Here is a 21,169-nt window from a genome sequence, read left to right as displayed (position 1 = left end):
GGATCTCTCTCCCTCTCTTTCTTTTGCTCTCTCTCTCCTCTGCACGTGTGCACACACACACACCAGATAGAGAGAGAGATACTGGTAATGTAATTAGAAACCTCTCTGTTGCCCTATTTTGGGTTCTTCTGGGCTCATTGCTCACTTCATTATGTCTGTCCTCCTGTGATACACTGCTAATGCCTTTGTAAAAGAGGTTTTGAATTATTCTGTAAGCTGTAAGCAGAATTAATGTTGCTATATACTGAGATGCTGTGCTTGCCATGAGGAAATTATTAGTTAGTATTTTTTTCAGTCCTTTAATTTTCTGTCTTAGTAATATCATTTTTAGCATTTCCTCCCTAAATACACAGATTGGGAGAGAACACGGCAAATCCCTGTGACTTTGAAATTGTGTGTCTGTAAGTCTTGGAAGTGTGTTGGTGTACTCCATTTGCATAGTGTCTTAGTCTTCAGTTTACACACATTCAATCTCTCTCTCTCTCTCTCTCTCTCTGTGTGTCCTTTGTTATCTTTGTTTTTCAAGTTTATTGTTACTTTTATCTATATTTGAATTGATGATGAAATAAGTATTTAGCTCTCATTTTTATATAATAACCTATATTTTCATATTCAGATAACAATGTAAACATAATCTAATATTTATAATGTTAAAATCCCCATACATTTTTTTTTAAAGATTTACTGTTGCAGAACACAGCAAGCTATATTCTCCAAAGAAATGTAAGAGCTGATCATAGCAGTTGATCGATAGTATGCCATTGTGAGTTGAATCCAACAAAAGTAATCATAATAATGATCGACACCGACAGTCTAAATGCAAAAGTAGCACTTTAAAATATTTTTTAATGAATTGCTTTAATGAACATTCTATAAATATTCAGTGTTTAACTGATAAGTTAATGCATTCAGTTAGAAAGTTAGAAAGTCATTAAACTTTTATTCATATTTTCATACACGGTGACATTACTACTTGTTTGTTTTTCATTTTCTCTTCTAATGCATGTTACAAATATGAACAACTACGAAAAAAATACAGATGCTGTCTGGCAGTCAAGGTATAAAATTCTGCATAGTTTTCCTCTTCAGTACTTAAAAAGTCAACTTATCTCTCAACAAGCTTAAGCCCCAGGCATCAAGACTGTAATGACACATTAGATATTTACACATTTAATGTGTGTGTGTGTGTGTGTGTGTGTTACCAGATGAGAGTCAACCAGACCGATGTGAAGTGTTTCTCGACTTCTCAATACAGAGGGTGTAGAATAAGAACTCCTAGTAAGACCCCCTGGTCTCAGGGATTTATGCTTCTTATTTTTCCTTTAGAAGTAACTCACAGTATGAGTTTGTTTGATTTGTGCACAGAATGATGGGTGAGAATATGGTTTACAAAATGCATTTGTTACCTTAAATATCTATTTCTACTTGATCAAACCCTTAAACATTACTTTAAATTGTGTGACCTAATGTAGTCAGGTTGACTCATATTATCATATTAAATAATATTTTTGACTTGGAAACCAGTTAAAGGAATAGTTCACCCAAAAATGAAAATTCTGTCATTACTGACTCATCCTCATGTTGATCCAAACTCACATGACTTTCTTTTGTCCATATAACACAAAATTATATGTTAGACAGAATGTTAGCCTCTGTCTCCATTCACTTGCATTGCATCTTTTTTCCATACAATAAAAGTGAATGGTGATTCTGACTACTATCCCCTTTTTTGTTTCACATAAGGTCATATGCATTTGGAAAAACATGAGGGTGAATAAATAATGACAGAATTTTCATTTTGGGGTGAACTTTACATTTCATTTTGATATTATGAAGCACATTTTTTAGGATACTTGACAAAGCATGTTTTACAGTGTAGACAGCATGTGTATGAGCATTTAGTAATTTAATATTTAATTTTAATATGCTATTTCCCATCATTCCTCTGACCTTAGCTATTTTTATTTAGGCTGTATTTTCTTTGTTCCTTTGAAGAATGCACATAATGTCCACACATTACAGACATGTGTGGTATACCCGACAGGGGGCAGTGTTGAGCTAATGTTGAGCAAGCCATTTGAGATGAGTCGGTGTTCAAAACAGCAGCACTAATAAAGAACAAGACTTTCAAACAGGAAGGACCAATCAGAGCCAAGGCTGTCACTGCTTGCTTGGCACTGGTCTACCTGTTGGTCACAGTCTGCTGTCAGGCTTTCACTTATGGTGTTTGCCAGTCTCTTATTCACACTGGCTGTCTTGCTCATTCTGCCTCTATGTCTCCCATGTCTTCCATCTGTCCTTTCACCTTTATGTTTCTTTATTCCTCCCAGTGACTCGTCGGCTCCTTACCCCCCACACACTTTCATATACCTCTATCAGTCTTCCTCCCTTATTTTCTATTTTTTATTCCTTTCTAGTACTATACTGTAAATGGACTAATCAATGAAAATAAATGGCCTTTTTTTTTAAATGATGAACTGTTCAGACCGAATGCATTCCAATGCTAAAAACGCTAGACATAGCACATTGAATAGAACAGAACACAGGTGTTTTGAGACATTTGAAGTTGAAGTTCTTTTTTTAATTGACATGGCGTCCAAAAATGTGGCACTACTCCTCAAAGACATCAGTTTAGTGCATGTTTTCATATAGATACAAAACTGTGTTTAGTGTGAACATGTGATCGAACCCTTAGACATGAAACAAGATGTAATATAAATGCAATATAAATACACTATGTGGCCAAAAGTTTACACCAAAATGTGGCTGTATCTGCTTGCTGAGTGGAAGAGTTTCCATTCTTCTGGGAAGGCTTTCCATTAGATGTTGGAACATAGCTGCAGTATAAAAGCAGGAATTTATCCAAAAAGTATTTAATGGGATTTAGGTCTGGGCTTTGTGCAGGCCAGTCAAGTTTTTCCACATCAGACTCATTAAATAATTACTTTCATGGACCTCACTTTGTGCACAAGGACATTATCAAGCAGAAACAGAAAAGTGCCCTCCCCAAACTGATCGCAACAAAGTTGGAAGCACACAATTCCCTAGAATATTATTGTATGCCGTCGCATTAAGATTTGTTCTCACTGGAATTAAGTGGCCTAGCCAAACCATAGTATTCTGTCTCATATAGCCTCATAGACACAATTTCTACCTTGTTTACAGACCTATACTGACAGCCCACCTGCAATGCTCATGTTGCCTTGGGCTATGCACAGCAGCATATACAATAAATTAACTCAACAATAAGAGCCTTCAACAGACAATGATTGCATCTGTTGCACACTGGGCAGAGAGATGAAGGCTGTGCGGATCAGAGACAACTAGAAGAGGGGAATTAAAGGAGTGGATCAAACGCGCAGTGAGAGAAGTGTGGTAGAAGTTAGCAATCAATCTGGCTGTTTGAGTCACTGAATGATCTTTACTGGTCCAGATAGATAAGCTGGGGCTCTGACAGGTGTCCCTGTTGTGTGATCTCTTTCTCTCATTTGTTCTCACTCTTCCTTCTTATTCAGCAGCATTATAGTTCTATTATAGAAGCTTAAGTGGATGTGTGGAGACATGCGTATTGACATATAGATTTGTGTGAGTGTCAAAGAGATACATTGCCTTTAGTGAAGTGCTAAAACATCTACTGTATATCTCTTTCTAAGCACACAGAGATGCACCATAACATTTAATGTTTGTGTGGTGTATGTGTGTGTATACACACATTTGTGTGATGTTCATAAATACAGCCTCAAACTATCAAGACAAACAGCAGGGGTGCCTGTAATTTGAGTCAAATTAAATTCCCTAAGAAAAAATCCTTCCTCCTGCTGTTAGTGTGGTGAAAGACTCAACCCATTGGAGATTGTTTCTCTGCAATCATGACAATTTGTGGTTTTGAATTTGTGCACCAGAACATGTTTGTTTTATCATACAAGTACCTCGCTACACCTTGAAGATCATTTGACTATATAAACTGCTTTGAAACATTTGGTGGAATCAATGTAAAGAGATAAAACATTTTCCACTGTTCAAGATTTGTGTGGGTGTTTACACACATCATGCTAACCTCTAAACGCAAGTCTCAGCCAAGCTCAAAATGTACAGCAACATTACAACTTATAGAATTCATAAACTTCAGTAAGATACCACAATTGAGCCAGCAATAGTTCATTTTATTATCAAAACTGAGAGTGGAAAACAATGCATCTACTTAAAGGAATAGTTCACTTATAAATTAAAGTTCTGTCACAATTTACTCACTCTCATGTCGCTCCATTGTCTTATGCGGAACACTAAGGAAAATATATGAATGGATATCCTGGTCTGTCTTTTCAGTACAAAGTCAGTTGATAGTGACTCACATTAAAGCTCCAAAAAGTCAATGAATGAGCTTCTTTCATAGTGTTCATGAAGTAGCAACGGTCTCTATCAAATGCCATTGTATTGAATAGAAAGGCCTGCATATTAATGAAAATAAAAATCTTTTTGTGTTCCGCATAAGAAAGAAAGCCATATGGGTTTGGAATGATATGAGGGTGAGTAAATTATTATTTAAGTACTTTATACTATAAATTCTCCTCCATGCTCAGTCAGTCTCCACTGTAACTTTCACATTCTTCTTCTTTTTAATGCATATCGCCCCCTACTCGGCAAGGGAAATCATTTCTACCAAACAAGGACTTACAGTGCATCCGGAAAGTATTCACAGCGCTTCACTTTTTCCACATTTTGTTATTTTGCAGCGGGGGCGTGGTCAAGCATCTCTCCGGAGAGAGAGAAAGCGGTAAGGGCGCTTACACCTGAGCTAAATTATGTCTAACACCTGTCTCTAATTTCAGTGAGCATGGGGAGAGCGGCATAAATAGGGCCACGCAGCACTCAGACGAGAGAGAGAGACTGGACACAAAAAAGACGAGCCAGAACCAAGATTTTGGAATATGAAAGTTTACTTGTGAAACAGTGTGTGATAGTGTTTAGCTTAGTGTTTTAGGAAAGACTGTGTATCGGTGTTGTGAAGAGGGAATAATAAAGCCTCACCCTAAGAAGGAAAGCTGCTTCTCGCCTCCTCTTTTACAGCAGCCTTATTCCAAAATGGATTAAATTCATTATTTTCCTCAAAATTCTACAAACAATACCCCATAATGACAAAAATCACATGTACATAAGTATTCACAGCCTTTGCTCAATACTTTGTTGAAGCACCTTTGGCACCAATTACAGCCTCAAGTCTTTTTGAGTATGATGCTATAAGCTTGGCACACCTATTTTTGGGCAGTTTCTCCCATTCTTCTTTGCAGGACCCTCAAGCTCCATCAGGTTGGATAGGGAGCGTTGGTGCACAGCCATTTTCAGATCTCTCCAGAGATGTTCAATCGGGTTCAAGTCTGGGCTCTAGCTGGGCCACTCAAGGACATTCACAGAGTTGTCCCGGAGCCACTCCTTTGTTATCTTGGCTGTGTGCTTAGGGTCGTTGTCCTGTTGGAAGATGAACTTTTGCCCCAGTCTGGGGTCCAGAGCGCTCTGTAGCAGGTTTTCATCAAGGATGTCTCTGTACATTGCTGCATTCATCTTTCCCTCGATCCTGACTAGTCTCCCAGTTCCTGCCGCTGAAAAACATCCCCACAGCATGATGCTGCCACCACCATGCTTCACTGTAGGGATGGTATTGGCCAGGTGATGAGCGGTGCCTGGTTTCCTCCAGACATGACGCTTGCTATTCAGGCCAAAGAGTTCAATCTTTGTTTCTCATGGTTTGAGAGTCCTTCAGGTGCCTTTTGGCAAGCTCCATGCTGGCTGTCATGTGCCTTTTACTGAGGAGTGGCTTCTGTCTGGCCACTCTACCATACAGGCCTGATTGGTGGAGTGCTAGAGAGATGGTTGTTCTACTGGAAGGTTCTCCTCTCTCCACAGAGAAATGCTGGAGCTCTGTCAGAGTGACCATCGGGTTCTTGGTCACCTCCCTGACTAAGGCCCTTCTCCCCTGATCGCTCAGTTTGGCCATGCGGCCAGCTCTAGGAAGAGTCCTGGTGGTTCCAAACTTCTTCCATTTACGGATGATGGAGGCCACTGTGCTCACTGGGACGTTCAATGCTGCAGAAATTTTTCTGTACCCTTCCCCAGATCTGTGTCTCGATACAATCCTGTCTCGGAGGTCTACAGACAATTCCTTGGACTTCATGGCTTGGTTTGTGCTCTGACATGCACTGTTAACTGTGGGACCTTATATAGACAGGTGTGTGCCTTTCCAAATCATGTCCAATCAACTGAATTTACCACAGGTGGACTCCAATCAAGTTGTAGAAACATCTCAAGGATGATCAGTGGAAACAGGATGCACCTGAGCTCAATTTTGAGTGTCATGGCAAAGGCTGTGATTACTTATGTACATGTGATTTTTTTCGTTTTTTTAATTTTTAATAAATTTGCAAAGATTTCAAACAAACTTCTTTCATGTTGTCATTATGGGGTATTGTTTGTAGAATTCTGAGGAAAATAATGAATTTAATCAATTTTGGAATAAGGCTGTAACATAACAAAATGTGGAAAAAGTGAAGCGCTGTGAATACTTTCTGGATGCACTGTAAATAATGATCTGTTTCTCACCCACATCTATCATATCACTTCTGAAGATATGGATTAAAATACTGGATTCATGTGGATTGCTTTTTTAATGCCTTTATGTGCTTTTTGGAGCATCAAAATTTTGCCACCCATTCACTTGCATTGTATGGACCTACAGAGCTGATATATTCTTCTAAAAATCCTAATTTGTGTTCTTCAGGAGAAAGAAAGTCATTCACATCTGGGATGGTATGAGGGTGAGTAAATGATGAGAGAATTTTCTGTTTTGGGTGAACTATCCCTTTAATAGATGTGTGAAATCTAGACAGAAGATAGCGGAAGAAGATTAGGGCTTTCAAAACATATAGCATAAGATCAAAATCTCACCTTGTCTCTCCGACAACAGACAATTGCTTTCCTGTATTGCTGTATCCCTTACATTCCCTCTTCAGTGGCAAGGCAGTTCACTCCAGAGATTTGACATGCTTCTATAATGGTGCAACTGTGCTTGTGTTCATTTTTGTTATTTGAAGTCTCACCAGAGCTGCTCATTCTGCCCCCACCCTCAATGAAACCAGAGAGGTGCCCCAATTCTGCACATAGAATGCTCTGGATATCTTATTATCAGCTTCTGTAAACCTTGAGGTAGCATGTAATAAGCAAAGCCTATTGTCTTCTTTCTTATCATTTGGCTCATTGAACAAAATATACACCAGGTAGAGGACCGAGTCTGCAGTTCACTCCCTATTCTATCTATTTCAAAAGCAGAAATATAAACAACATTAATACAACAGTGCTATTATTATGCATCTGGGCCACAGAATTAGTGTGTTTGGAGCCACAAGCATGCAGTTATCACAGTCCCAGTATGCAAGGGTATAATTAGTGTATAGGATGCTCTGGTTGACAGTTCTTATCTTGACGATCAGTTGTCAGCTCAATAAAAATGTATGTCTCTCATGAAAAACTTTGGCTGGGTAAAAATCTCTCCCCTGAGAGTGACTTATCCAACACTTAAATTAAAGGCCACAGCTTGAAAATCCCATTTGGACTCCATGTATTTATGCAGTACCAAATTATCATTGCTGGCTACTTGCAGATTATTAAACAAAAATGCAAGTGGGTGGAGTGAAAAATATTGCCTTAAAAACTCCCAGTGAGCAAGACAAAAGTAACAGTGGCAAAGGAAATCTCAATAAGAAGTTATATAGATAAGAAAAAAAAAAAAACACCTTCTTGGACTAAGACAGAGGTTTTGTTACCTGAAAGATTTTGTTGTTGTTGTCATTTTCTGAATTTTAAGAACATTGATGGACGATCCAAACCAGGGTCAGAAATTACGAGGGGCTTAGGCGAAAATGCCACCTAAGTGACAAAAAATGCCCCCAAACTTTTTGCATGGCATAAAACATAAGATATAATTACTCAAATATTTAATTACTTAAAATAGATAATTTATGTTAATAAATTAGTTAAATTGAAGTATTTGACATTATTTTTATGCCCTCATAAAGGTAAAAAAAAACAAACGCAGGGGCAGATATTGTCGTTTAATCGAAAAGTTAATTTCTGACAAGTTTATTTATAAGTAAAATTACATATAAAAACTTTTATTTTAAAAATGAGCTGGGAGAGAGATGCAACCTAACCAAGATTGATAAGTGACGTAAAGGTGTTTTTTATTGTCAGTTCATGTTAACTAATGTAGTGAACTAATGTTAAAGTACACAACCCTATTGTAAAGTGTTTCCTAAAAGTGTACTGATAATTGATTATTGATGGACTTCTGCAAATGCCATGACTTGGTGCTTTGTAGTGGGTGAATAGGAAAGCAGCCAGGACAGAACCTTTTGGTGTTACTGGGGTGTTACTCACCACCGTTGCCGACACACATTCTTGGAGCCGCATGAATGGCTGCCTGCCAGTAAGGTCATCTATGATTCAGTAGACTGTGGAGGCATCCACTTGCATCAACCTGAGCTTGCTCCCAAGTTGAAGAGGCAGAATGATATGAAAGAATGATGAAAAGTCAACAAACAGAATACTGACAGTGGTGTCAGCCTTTGCCAGGTGCGAATATAGGCCCTGTGAAGTATACAGATCAGGGTGTAACTGACATCTGTATATAATGGCCCCCCAAAATGACTTCGACTCATAAACCACACTTGTCATGTAATGCATTAAACTGTCTGAGTGCCATTGCATTAGATGACAAAATATCAAACTAAGAGCCCTCTGCAAGTAAATGATGCCAGTGTCAAGCAATGATGTTTGAAGTCAGTTCCCCGCAAGCTCACACAGGTGTCAGAGTAACCACAGGTGTAGATCATCACATGAATGATGGTCATGTACCACTAATGTTCTAAAGCCAGAAAGTGTTAAAATATTTGTATATATACATACACTGGCGGCCAAAAGTTTGGAATAATGTACAAATTTTGCTGTTTTGGAAGGAAATTGGTACTTTAATTCACCAAAGTGGCATTCAACTGATCACAAAGTATAGTCAGGACATTACTGATTTAAAAAAAAGAACCATCACTACTTGAAAAAAGTCATTTTTGATCAAATCTAGACAGGCCCCATTTCCAGCAACCATCACTCCAACACCTTTTCCTTGAGTAATCATGCTAAATTGCTCATTTGGTACTAGAAAAATCACTTGCCATTATATCAAACACAGCTGAAAGCTATTTGGTTTGTTAAATGAAGCTTAACTGTTTGTTTTTGAGTTGTTACAGTATGCAGTAGACTGGCATGTCTTAAGGTCAATATTAGGTCAAAAATGGCAAAAAAAAAAAAAGAAACAGCTTTCTCTAGAAACTCATCAGTCAATCATTGTTTTGAGGAATCAAGGCTATACAATGCTTGAAATTGCCAAAAACTGAAGATTTCATACAAAGGTGCACACTACAGTCTTCAAAGACAAAGGACAACTGGTTCTAACAAGGACAGAATGAGATGTGGAAGGCCCATATGTACAACTATACAAGAGGATAAGTACATCAGAGTCTCTAGTTTGAGAAATAGACGCCTCACATGTCCTCAGCTGACAGCTTCATTGAATTCTACCCACTCAACACCAGTTTCATGTACAACAGTAAAGAGAAGACTCAGGAGTGCAGGCCTTATTGGAAGAACTGCAAAGAAAAAGCCACTTTTGAAACAGAAAAAACAAAAAGAAAAGGTTAGAGTGGGCAAAGAAACAGACATTGGAACAACAGATAATTGGAAAAGAGTGTTATGGATCTTAACGCCATTGAGCTTTTGTGGGATCGGCTAGACTGTAAGGTGCGTGAGAAGACAGCCACATCTATGGCAAGTGCTACAGGAAGTGTGGGGTGAAATGTCACCTGAGTATCTGGACAAACTGACAGATAGAATGCCAAGGATCTGCAAAGCTGTCATTGCTGCACGTGGAGGTTTTTTTTTTATGAGAACATTTTGAAGTAGTTTAAGAAGTTCTGAATTATTTTTTTTCAAATTGTAATAGTAATTTTTTACATTATTAATGTCCTGACTATACATTGTGATCAGTTGAATGCCACTTTGGTGAATAAAAGTAACAATTACTTTCCATAAGAGCAAAATCTGTACATTATTCCAAACTTTTGGCTGCCAGTGTGTGTGTATACATATATAAATTGCTTGAAAAGTGTTCTTGAAATACGTTTAAATACGTAAATACATCCACTTATTAAAGTTCATAGAGAATTTTCCTCACATGTCCCCACTCTGACAGCCAATTGACCATAGGCCTAAGGGAACTCCTTCACTAATAAAAAATACATCATTCTTTTTTAAAAGTGGGGCTAAAATTGACAGAACTGTGATCCTAATTCCAACCCATCTAATACACAGAGAGGCTCCTTCATCCATTTTAAAAAGCTATTATATAACACTGATTCTTTTAGCAGAATAATTATTTAATACGATGCATTCCTTGCTCACTCTTTGGCTGATGTGTACTGGAAGTGTTATCGTCTAAGAGGTAGAAGCCAGCAGAGGGAATTGAGGACAGGTCCGCATGATTGCTTTTTTAACAGGGTTACCCTCAGGGCCACTGTCCTTTCAAATGCACTCACTGATCATCCTTTTTCAACCTGACTGCAACAGGCACCTTAATATTCTACTCATAATGGTGCTCATTTATGCATGCACATTTTCATTTTGTCATTTATTAATGCTCGCATAGCTACAATTTCACAATAAGCATAAACAGTGTGTATAATTGATTCTATCTAAGCTCACAAAGACATAAACTGAGAAATGTAGAAAATTACTAATCTTCACATTAGCTATTTTATATGGGATATTTTATTTTGGATAATAATATATCAATGAAACAAGACCTCACAGAAACTGAATGACTATGCAATGAAGATATTTGCTGGTCAGAAACATCAGTCTAATTAAATCATGTATGGTTTATGGATGACCATTGAATCCTTCTACTCACTTAGCCATCTATGTGAAAGAGGTATGATAATTCTAGACATAGAGACAGAACTAACTAATTTCATTTAAGCCATGCATGGTTATGTGTGGTCTTTGGACAACAGTGTTGCATTAGGTTTGCGATTCATGTTTCAATATGTGAGAATGCATTAAAATAATTGCATTTAGTTAAATGATTAATTAAAAATGTCACATTGCTGGTGAATAATATATTTTTTTGGAGTCAAAACACATGTTTTTAGAGTGCTTTAGTAATCCCTGTCCAAACTGGAATCCCAAGAACTATGCTTTAAACAGCAATGTTCAACCCTCTGTAGCTTCGAGTAGAGGATCTTGAAGTATTATGGCCTGATGCCTAATGGACTGGCAGTCATTTATTTACAGCTTCTTTTCCAATTAAGCTAATAAGAATAAAGTAATATTGTTTTTTATTGGTCCTAATTCTTTCCAGCAATTTTCCTCCAATTTAATGATCCTTTAATGCTGCACTACATAAGTTTTTCTTGGTTGAAATGAACAAAAATCCATTACTGAGGGACTACATAAATAATATGTGTTCAAAACCCTGTCGTTGGACAAAACCCTTACTCTGATTCACTACGGTATGCATACTGAAGCATATTTTGAGCTGTCAGGTCGAATTTGGTGTTAAATGGCAGACTTACTGTATGTCATTTGTCCTTGCGTCGTTTTTGATGTTTGTAAACATCAAAAAGAAGGGCCAGGTACTGTGTTCCGTGGTTGTGGTGGCTGGGGAAGTTACGGCACTGCAGTTTGAGAACAACAGCAGCAGGCCAGCAGTCTGGAAAGATGCTTAACTGTTAACAGTTTGGCAGAGTTGTTGTTTACTTGCTATAATGCCTGGATATGTATTCTGGTAGGGTTTTTGAAGCTTATAATGAATTGCACATGACTCGAGGATATTGTTTTTACAGGTCACGAAGTGTTTAAAAGGTTTCTTTTTTTTTTCATATTTACTAATACTGCTGACTTCTGAGTATTTTCTCACATTATTGCAGTGAGTGTGTGTGTGTGCATGTTGCTGTTTTCTCATTTATTTTATCCTGGTTGCAGAAATGCACAAGTTGTTTTATCATTGCCCACTGCCCTTATAGCAGATAGTCTGTTTAAACAATGGTCAATTTAAAATTGCATATTAAATGGATGTATGTATTTTGAATGTATTTTTTGTTTTTTAAAATACAGTATATCGATTTCATAGCGCAGTAATGTACATATTAATTTGTTTAGCGTGTATATAACTCTTATAACCTTCCAAAATAACTATAAACTAAATTGAACTTATATCAGCCGTATCACGAGTTTCACCTCTTAAATTTGGGATATGTGTACTACAATATAAACATTAATATGTGATGAATATTACACTTGAAGAATCATATTAAACTATGTAAATTAAAGTGTTGTTTTTCTTTCTCAAAGCATGTAATATCTCAGTTATAGATGTGTAGTTGATCAGCATAATATAAAATTAAAAATAGCACATCATGATGACTCTGGTTCAGCAGGTGAATACATTATCTCTGAGTGATCACATGCAAAGTCCAGGGAACCTCAAACCATGAGGTTCCTCTGCGCAGAAGAGCTGTGCCGAAACAACGGATGTAAAATATTCCTCTGCAAGTGGCTTGCAATTTTAGGTTTCAACCACAGATGTCAATAGAGAGCCCAAAGTACTGTAGTGCAGCTTTAAACTCATTTTATTGGATAGCCATTGGGTGATCAAAGGACCGTGGGTCTTCAGAGTCTGCTTGGTGTAGTTTTGACTTTGGTCATTGATGACAATTTTTCAAGCTAATATACTGTGTGTGTGTGTATACATATATATGGCACTATCTGACCCTATCCTTAGCTATTTGGTCCCCTCAAAATCCAGATGGCAAAATTGGTGTCTGATTCCTCTAGTCTGACATCTTGTATAAAAAGTTCTGCACATCTAGTAATTCTTCAATATCCTTGTCTCAGAATTTGTTACAATTTGGCTGTAAATATGACATTTCACAAACTATAATGCCATATATCTTTTGTGGAATGGTATGGTTCTGAATTCCACAGCTTGCTGTGAGGTAGATCGAGAGCCACTGGTATATCACATATTTTTGAGAAGCACATTCAGATTATTGTAGTAGTGACAACTCAGCAAATCACAGGGGTTGTGCTTACTCTGTTGCAGCCCACTTAGTTTTCAGAGGCTGTTTGAGCTGCTAGAGAGATGTTGGTTGAACTATTCCTTCCAAAACAAAGAGTGAACGAACAGCTAAAAATCCTTTTATTTATTTTATTTGTTATATGTTTACAGTCTTAAATAACATATAACGATACAAATACAAATAAAAAATACATTCTCAAAGAAGTTAAAAGAGAAAAAAATATTTAAAAAATTAGCAAATTGATACATCTATGTGTGATGCTCCTGTTCTACCTGCTTAGTACGGGACTCAAACTGGCGTCTTTGGAATGGGAGGCAGGTGCTCTAACAAGGAGGCTAAAGGCTACAGTCTCTAGTGTCATTCGCTAGTGCACCTTTTGAGGTCAGGAGAGTGAGGTTTATACACATTGCACAGCTATCTATCAGCTGGCCACCGTTACATATGTTATCAGGAGGTCAGGCTGCACAACATGAAGCATTTTCAAAACAGCATTTTTGTGCCCTTGAAGGGCGCTGCGGGACGGGGATGCCATTTGAAGGGTCATTCCAAAAGAAACAAGACTGTTAGTGAGGGGTACGTTCATACAGTAATGCCATGCTCCCTCCAGAGTGCCCACATCAAGAGCTCTGTTCTTCGGAGTGAGTAGGGCATAGGGATGATCACTTTCAATTGGAATTAATCCATGATCATATGGAAAGTTGCTATCAAGTGTTCCAGTACCCTGACATCGGCCATATCATGTCAAGTTAGTGACAAGTGCAGTCTCCCATCAGTCCTTTTTGCATTGTTTCATGTATGTTTAGCCTCTCCTGTGGCACGGCAGTAGGTGCATTGAGTCAGCAGCATGGAAGATCCAGGTTCTTATCCCACATTGAAACCAGGAAGTAATCACATTTACATAATCAGTGACGAGCACAATTCAGAGGTTCAAGGATTCACAAGGTGTTTTTCGAGGTGTTGAATGCACTCAGACTTTTTACAGGCTCACACTGATTTCATGAACATGTGGTTGGACTACATTGATGTCTGGTGTATAATTCAGCCAGTAGCTGAAACAGTAAGACAGAGAATAGAAATATGAATGTACATGGCTGGACCTTTGAAGGCTGATGAACAGGTGGTAGAAATTATTAAATATATATAATCACATATTGGAAGAGAATAATGTAGGGCGATATTTCTTATGAAAGCTCTTTCTACTGCTTTCAAGAACTCTATTAATGGTTGTCTTTGTTTCTGTATAGCAAATCTTAAATGCAGCATAGAGGTACTTAGTGAGACTAACGGGGTTTGTGACAAAGTCCTGATGTTCCCTGTGGACATCTGGTGGTGTTCGTTAATCTGTTATTTATGCATTAAATAATTTTAGCACTTTACAGTACATCATCAGTTTATAAAAAAATTTTTTTTTTGAGGTTTAAACTTTGGGGTTATGCTGTATTAATTAAATGATGTGAATAGATTTTTAACACATAGCTTTGCAATGTGTCTAGATAATAATGTCTGTGTAGTAAAGGTGAAAAAAGGATGCATATTTTAGTGTATTCTTTCAAAAGAGAAGAAGTAGATAGATGTTGATCAGATGAAAATATGGAATGTTAAGAAGGAGCCATAAAAAAAATAAAAAAATAAAAAAATAAAAAAATAAATAGCCAGCAGTTGCTAAGTGAATCTGTTTTTTATGTTTTCAATGAGAGACTGTGAACAACAAGTTTCAACTTCCCTCAGGAGAAATTGATTTGTGAGAGCAGGAACAATGGAAGGAATATTGCCACTTCACCCTCTCAGACAGGACAAAATAAGGTCCCAGCAATTCATACAAATTTTTCCTTAGGCACTGTATGTACTCTGTTAAACAACAGGAATAATATTTTCAACTGGAACAATCGGGAATTTTCCTGGTTCAATACAAGTTTGGCTCAATCGACAGCATTTGTGGCATAATGTTGATTACCACAAAAAATATTTTGACTTGTTCCTCCTTTTCTTTAAAAAAAACAAAAATCTGGCACTTACAATGGAAGTGAAAGTGGCTAATCTGTAAATGTTAAAATTCTCACTATTTCAGAATTATAGCCACAGGAGACAGGATGTTAACAATATGCATGTTAACATGATTTTATTGTGATAAATCACTTACTAACTTACTAACTGATATTTTGGTTTCCGGTGACTTAACAGATCTTGACTACAATTACAGCTGAAATTGCCAGTGCTTCTCCAAGGCACGCTTTTGAATTTGATGCAAAAATGGAACCTCAATCATGGACCACATTATGGGCTTGACATATGACTTTCTGGCTGATAACTTAACACCTGTGTGGTAATTGTGGCCCAGGGGAAGAGAGGTTCATATAACTACTGTAAGAGGTACAATTGTCAGGACAATGATGAAGGGAAATAAAAATGGATGGAACACAGCTCTGCATTTTGACTCTGCATTTATGATCATCATGATGGCGCCGCGGATGGCTGCCTCGGTGTGGAGCTCCTCAGTTCTTTTGTTGTTTTTGTTTGTTTGTCCTGTGTTTAGTAATCTTTTTCCAGTCCGTTTTAACAGAGACGAACTGCTGAACATTCAACAGCATATAGCTAGACATTTTAGTTGGAGGCACAGCTCTGCTGTTCAAGAGACGCAGGCGAGGGAGACGAGCCGGTGCGCTGGTCAAAGTATTTTGATTCACTAAGTATTCACTTAGTGAATCTCCACTCTCTTCCTAACAAAACAGACAAACTACATCTCCTCACCCACACAAACAAGGACTTTTCAACCTCTGCTGCCTTGTGCTTCACAGAAACCTGGCTGAGTGAAGCCATTCCGGACAGCGCGTTACATCTGCCGGGCTTTCAGCTGTTCAGAGCGGATCGCATCGTGGAGTTAACGGGGAAAACAAGAGGCAGTGGAACATGCTTTTATATCAGTGAAAGTTGGTGTACAGATGTAACAATGTTAAAGAGGTTGTGCTGTCCTAATTTGGAAGCACTCTTTATTAACTGTAAGCCTTTGTACTCGCTGCGGGAGTTTTCCTCGTTTATTCCGGTGAGTGTGTATATCGCACAAAACGCGTGTTTGAACACAGCGCTGCAACAGCTGGCTGATCAAATCACAGACACAGAACAACAATACCCGGACTCAGTTATTATTATTCTTTGGGATTTTAACAAAGCAAATCTCACACGTGAACTGCCCAAATACAAACAGCACATCACATGCCCCACCAGAGACAGGAACATACTGGATCATTGTTACACAACAATAAAGGATGCATATCGCTCTGTCCCTAGAGCAGCTTTGGGACTCTCTGATCACTGTCTGGTTCATCTTCTTCCAACCTACAGGCAGAAATTAAAATTAACCAAGCCAGTAGTAAGGACTGTAAAGAGATGGACCAATGAAGCAGAGCGGGAACTACAAGCCTGCTTCGATTGCACAGATTGGAGTGTTTTTGGGACTGCAGCCACAGACATGGACAAGCTCACAGATACTGTTACATCATATATCAGTTTCTGTGAGGATATGTGCATTCCTACTAGGACTTATTTAATGTTCAACAATGACAAACCGTGGTTTATAGCAGAGCTCAGGCAGCTTCGTCAGGCCAAAGAGGATGCTTACAGGGGTGGGGATAAAGTCTTGTACAATCAGGCCAGGAACACACTGAACAGGGAAATCAGAGTGGCTAAAAGAAGATACTCTGAGAAGCTGAAAAACAAGTTTCTGGCTAACGACCCTGCATCAGTGTGGAGTGGCATGAAACAACTCACAAATTACAGGACTCCTACCCCCAACCCTGTGGTGGACCAACAACTGGCTGACGACCTGAATATGTTCTACTGCAGATTTGAAAGGCCCAATCTCACACCCCACACCCACTCTGACCTTCACTTCACACAAAAACCAACACCTCCTGCATCCCCCCTGCTCCCCCCTCCTGCTACTCAACCTGCACTTAAGATCTGTGAATATGATGTGAGCCGCGTCTTTCGGAAACAAAAGACGAGGAAAGCTTCAGGCCCAGATGGCGTCTTACCAGTGTGTCTTCGATCCTGTGCTAACCAGCTGGCCCCCATCTTCACACAGATCTTCAATAGATCACTGGTCCCATGCTGCTTCAAATGCTCAATCATTATTCCTGTCCCAAAGAAACCAAAAAAATCACAGGACTTAATGACTACAGACCTGTCGCCCTGACATCTGTGGTCATGAAATCATTTGAGAGACTGGTGTTGGCCCACCTGAAGAACATCACTGGACCCTTTCTAGATCCCTTTCAATTTGCTTATCGAGCAAACAGGTCTGTGGATGATGCAGTCAACATAGGATTGCATCAAATCCTGCAACATCTGGACAGACCAGGGACATATGCTAGGATCCTTTTTATGGACTTCAGTTCAGCTTTCAACACCATCATCCCAGCTATACTCCAGAATAAATTACACCAACTCTCTGTTCCCATGTCTATCTGTCAGTGGATTACCAGCTTTCTGATGGACAGGCAGCGGCTTGTGAGAGAGGGGAAACTCACTTCTAGCACCTGTACAATCAGCACTGGTGCCCCCCAGTTATGTGTGCTCTCCGCACTACTCTTCTCCCTCTACACCAACGACTGCATCGCAAAGGCCCCCTCTGTCAAGCTCCTGAAGTTTACAGAGGACACCACTGTCATCGGCCTCATCCGAGATGACGATGAGTCTGCATACAGAAGGGAGGTTGAACAGCTGGCTGTCTGGTGCAGTCAAAACAACCTTGAGCTGAACACGCTCAAAACGGTGGAGATCATTGTGGACTTTAGGAGAAACACCCCAACACTGACCCCCCTCACCATTCTAAATAGCACTGTGGCAGCAGTGGAGTCATTCAGGTTCCTGGGCACTACCATCTCACAGGACCTGAAGTGGGAGACCCACACTGACTCCATTGTGAAAAAGGCCCAGCAGAGGTTGTACTTCCTTCGCCAGCTGAGGAAATTCAACCTGCCACAGGCGCTGCTGATACAGTTTTACTCAGCGGTCATTGAGTCTGTCCTCTGCACTTCAGTAACTGTCTGGTTTGGTTCAGCTACGAAATCAGACATAAGAAGACTACAAAGGACAGTTTGGACTGCTGACAGGATTATTGGTTGCCCCCTACCCCCCCTTCAAGAACTATACACTTCCAGAGTGAGGAAAAAGGCTGGAAAAATCACTCTGGACCCCACTCACTTTGCTAGCTACCTTTTTGAACTGTTGCCCTCTGGCCGACGCTTCAGAGCTCTGAGCACCAGAACCGTCAGGCACAGGAACAGTTTTTTCCCTCAGGCTATCCATCTCATGAACAGTTAAATTGCCCCATTGAGCAAAAACTATGTGCAATACACAGTTTAGTCTTTTTTATATTTATCCAACACATCCAACCTCTTCTGCAATTTCATTCCTCTGGAAAAAGAAAAAAACATTTGCACTGTACATATCAGATTTGTATTTGCACTGTACATAACAGATTGTTTTAGATTTGCACTACCATTTGTATGTGTGTATGTGACTGTACGTACTGTATTTGTATAATTATTTTTCATTTTTTATTTTTTATTATTATCCATGTCTTGCTGCTGTTTTTGTATTGTTGTACACTGGAAGCTCCTGTCACCAAGACAAATTCCTTGAATGTATAAGCATACTTGGCAATAAAGCTGATTCTGATTCTGATTCATTTGTTTATCCAAACCTAGATTTTTTCTTAAACCACAGGGTTCAGGAATAAATATTACTATTGAATGATGAACAATTGTTATTGATTCCATGCAGAAAATCACATAGACATAACAGAAAATGCAAAATCAAACCACATGAAATCATAACTTTCCCCCCCTGAACATTAACCCCCCCACCCCCATCCGACACAAACAAGCACTCTAGTGGTCAAAAGCCAACTGACAAAGACACACAAACGGACAATAAAACAGAAAATATTTAGAGACATAAAAAATAAATAAATAAAAAATAAAGAATAAATAAGTAAAAAACAAAAACAACAAAAAAAAAACACCAGTCCCTCTCTGCTGCCCCTCCCCGAGAGCCCTCCAAAAAGGCCAGATAGCCACCCCACTTCCTGATGTAAATATCCAGGTTTCCCAGCCTTCTATACACCATCTCCTTAAACGCCGCCACCCTGCCCAACTGGGCACACCACTCACGTAACAATCCCCTGAGGATTACCCGCCTGCCAATCATCAAGCAGGTCAGGACCCAGCTCTCCATATATCTATCACCCACATTCAGGACCGCCCCATCACCCAAAACACACAGTCTGGGGCAAAACGAAAACTGAGTGTCAACCATGTCACACACGAAGCTCTGAACCCTCAACCAAACTCTTGGATCTTAACACATCCCCAAAAAACATGGGTTGTGTCCCCATCTTCTGATTGGCATCGCTAGCAGGTGTGTGTGTCTTTAAAACCAAGCCTATACAATCTAGAAGGGGTCCAATAGAATCGATGCAAAATCTTAAATTGCATAAGGTGCACCCTTGGGGGTGTATGCTACTCCCAAAAATAGTACAGAGCAGGTGGCGCAGCTGTAAATACCTAAAGAACTGAGATCTGGGAATCCTAAAATGTTGAGCTATGTTTTCAAAAAGCACTCCACTCTCATATAGGTCACCGACAGGGTTGGGAGGGTTACTTTTGAAATGTATTCCACTACAGATTACAGAATACATGCTGTAAAATGTAATTTGTAATGTATTCCGTTAGATTACTCAAAGTCAGTAACGTATTCTAAATACTTTGGATTACTTCTTCAGCACTGGTAGATTTTTCACTTGTTTTGACTATAAAAACTCTGCCAGTACAGTAAGACAAAATACACATGTTAAAAATACATTCTCTGAAATACCTAAATATCTTATGCAGTGTTGTTTCTAAAACAAGATAAATCAAATTGATTTTGTTTTAAGGATTTTTAGATATTTTTACAGGAAAACAATACAACAGTTATTATCAAGAATACAATTTTTGCCCTTATATCAAAGGTCTTACTAGAAAAAAAGAAATTATGATCCAACGTGAATTTTCTTGATAAAGAAATATGATTGTGCCTGGTAACATGTGCATGTAAAAAGGCTAGAAACAGCATTTTAGCTTAGCGTAAAGCTGACAATTTACACAAGGTTTATTTCTATTTCTTCTGCTCCAAACGTACTTAAAACTTACTTCTCTGTCTGCTCGTATGAATGTGACACATCATAAGAAAGTGTTTCACCGTTGTTCAAATGCACTTTGGATCACATCATTTATATGTATAAATGTTTTCCATCTGAAAGGACTAAATATTAAATGTAACAAATGACAATAAAATGCAAAGTAATCTCTTCAGTAATCAAAATACTTTTTCAATTTAAATTGTAACTGTAATTATTGTAGAAAAGCTCTTTTTTCAGGGCAATGGAGGAGTCAGGAGAGAACGAAGCAGGTTCAAGGTCAGTTCTTTTATTAACAGTATTGTTTCACACACACGACGGTAACCGTCGTTATGAACATCAAATAAACTCAGAAGCTCTGTCTGATGTAACTTTCTGGTCACTCTCTCTTCCCCTCTGAAGCTCTGGCGGGCCTTTTAAGTCTCCCTCCCATCGCTATAATGAGAGACAGGTGTTAGAGATAATTATGAGCCAGGTGACGAGCCTTACCGCTCTCCCTCTCCCGCAGACCGACACATAACCACGACCCCCCATGCCACACTTATATTTTGTATTTTAAATACGTAATCCCATTACATGTATTTCGTTACTCCCCAACCCTGGTCACCGAGCATCTTAACCTCCCTCACAATCCACTCTGACCAGCAGAAAGGGGACTTATTAATACGCAATTTTGGGTTCAGCCATATGCTCAAGGCAACATTTAAATAAATGTCCGAATTAAACACTCTGGACACTTTTGTCCACACTGCGTGCAAATGCGAGATAACGGGGTGTGACTTAACTTCTCTGGTTAGTTTAATAGATG

The sequence above is a fragment of the Myxocyprinus asiaticus genome, chromosome 23 (genome assembly GCF_019703515.2).
Source record: "Myxocyprinus asiaticus isolate MX2 ecotype Aquarium Trade chromosome 23, UBuf_Myxa_2, whole genome shotgun sequence".
In the NCBI taxonomy this organism is placed as follows: Eukaryota; Metazoa; Chordata; class Actinopteri; order Cypriniformes; family Catostomidae; genus Myxocyprinus; species Myxocyprinus asiaticus.
This window is presented reverse-complemented; position numbering follows the sequence as displayed.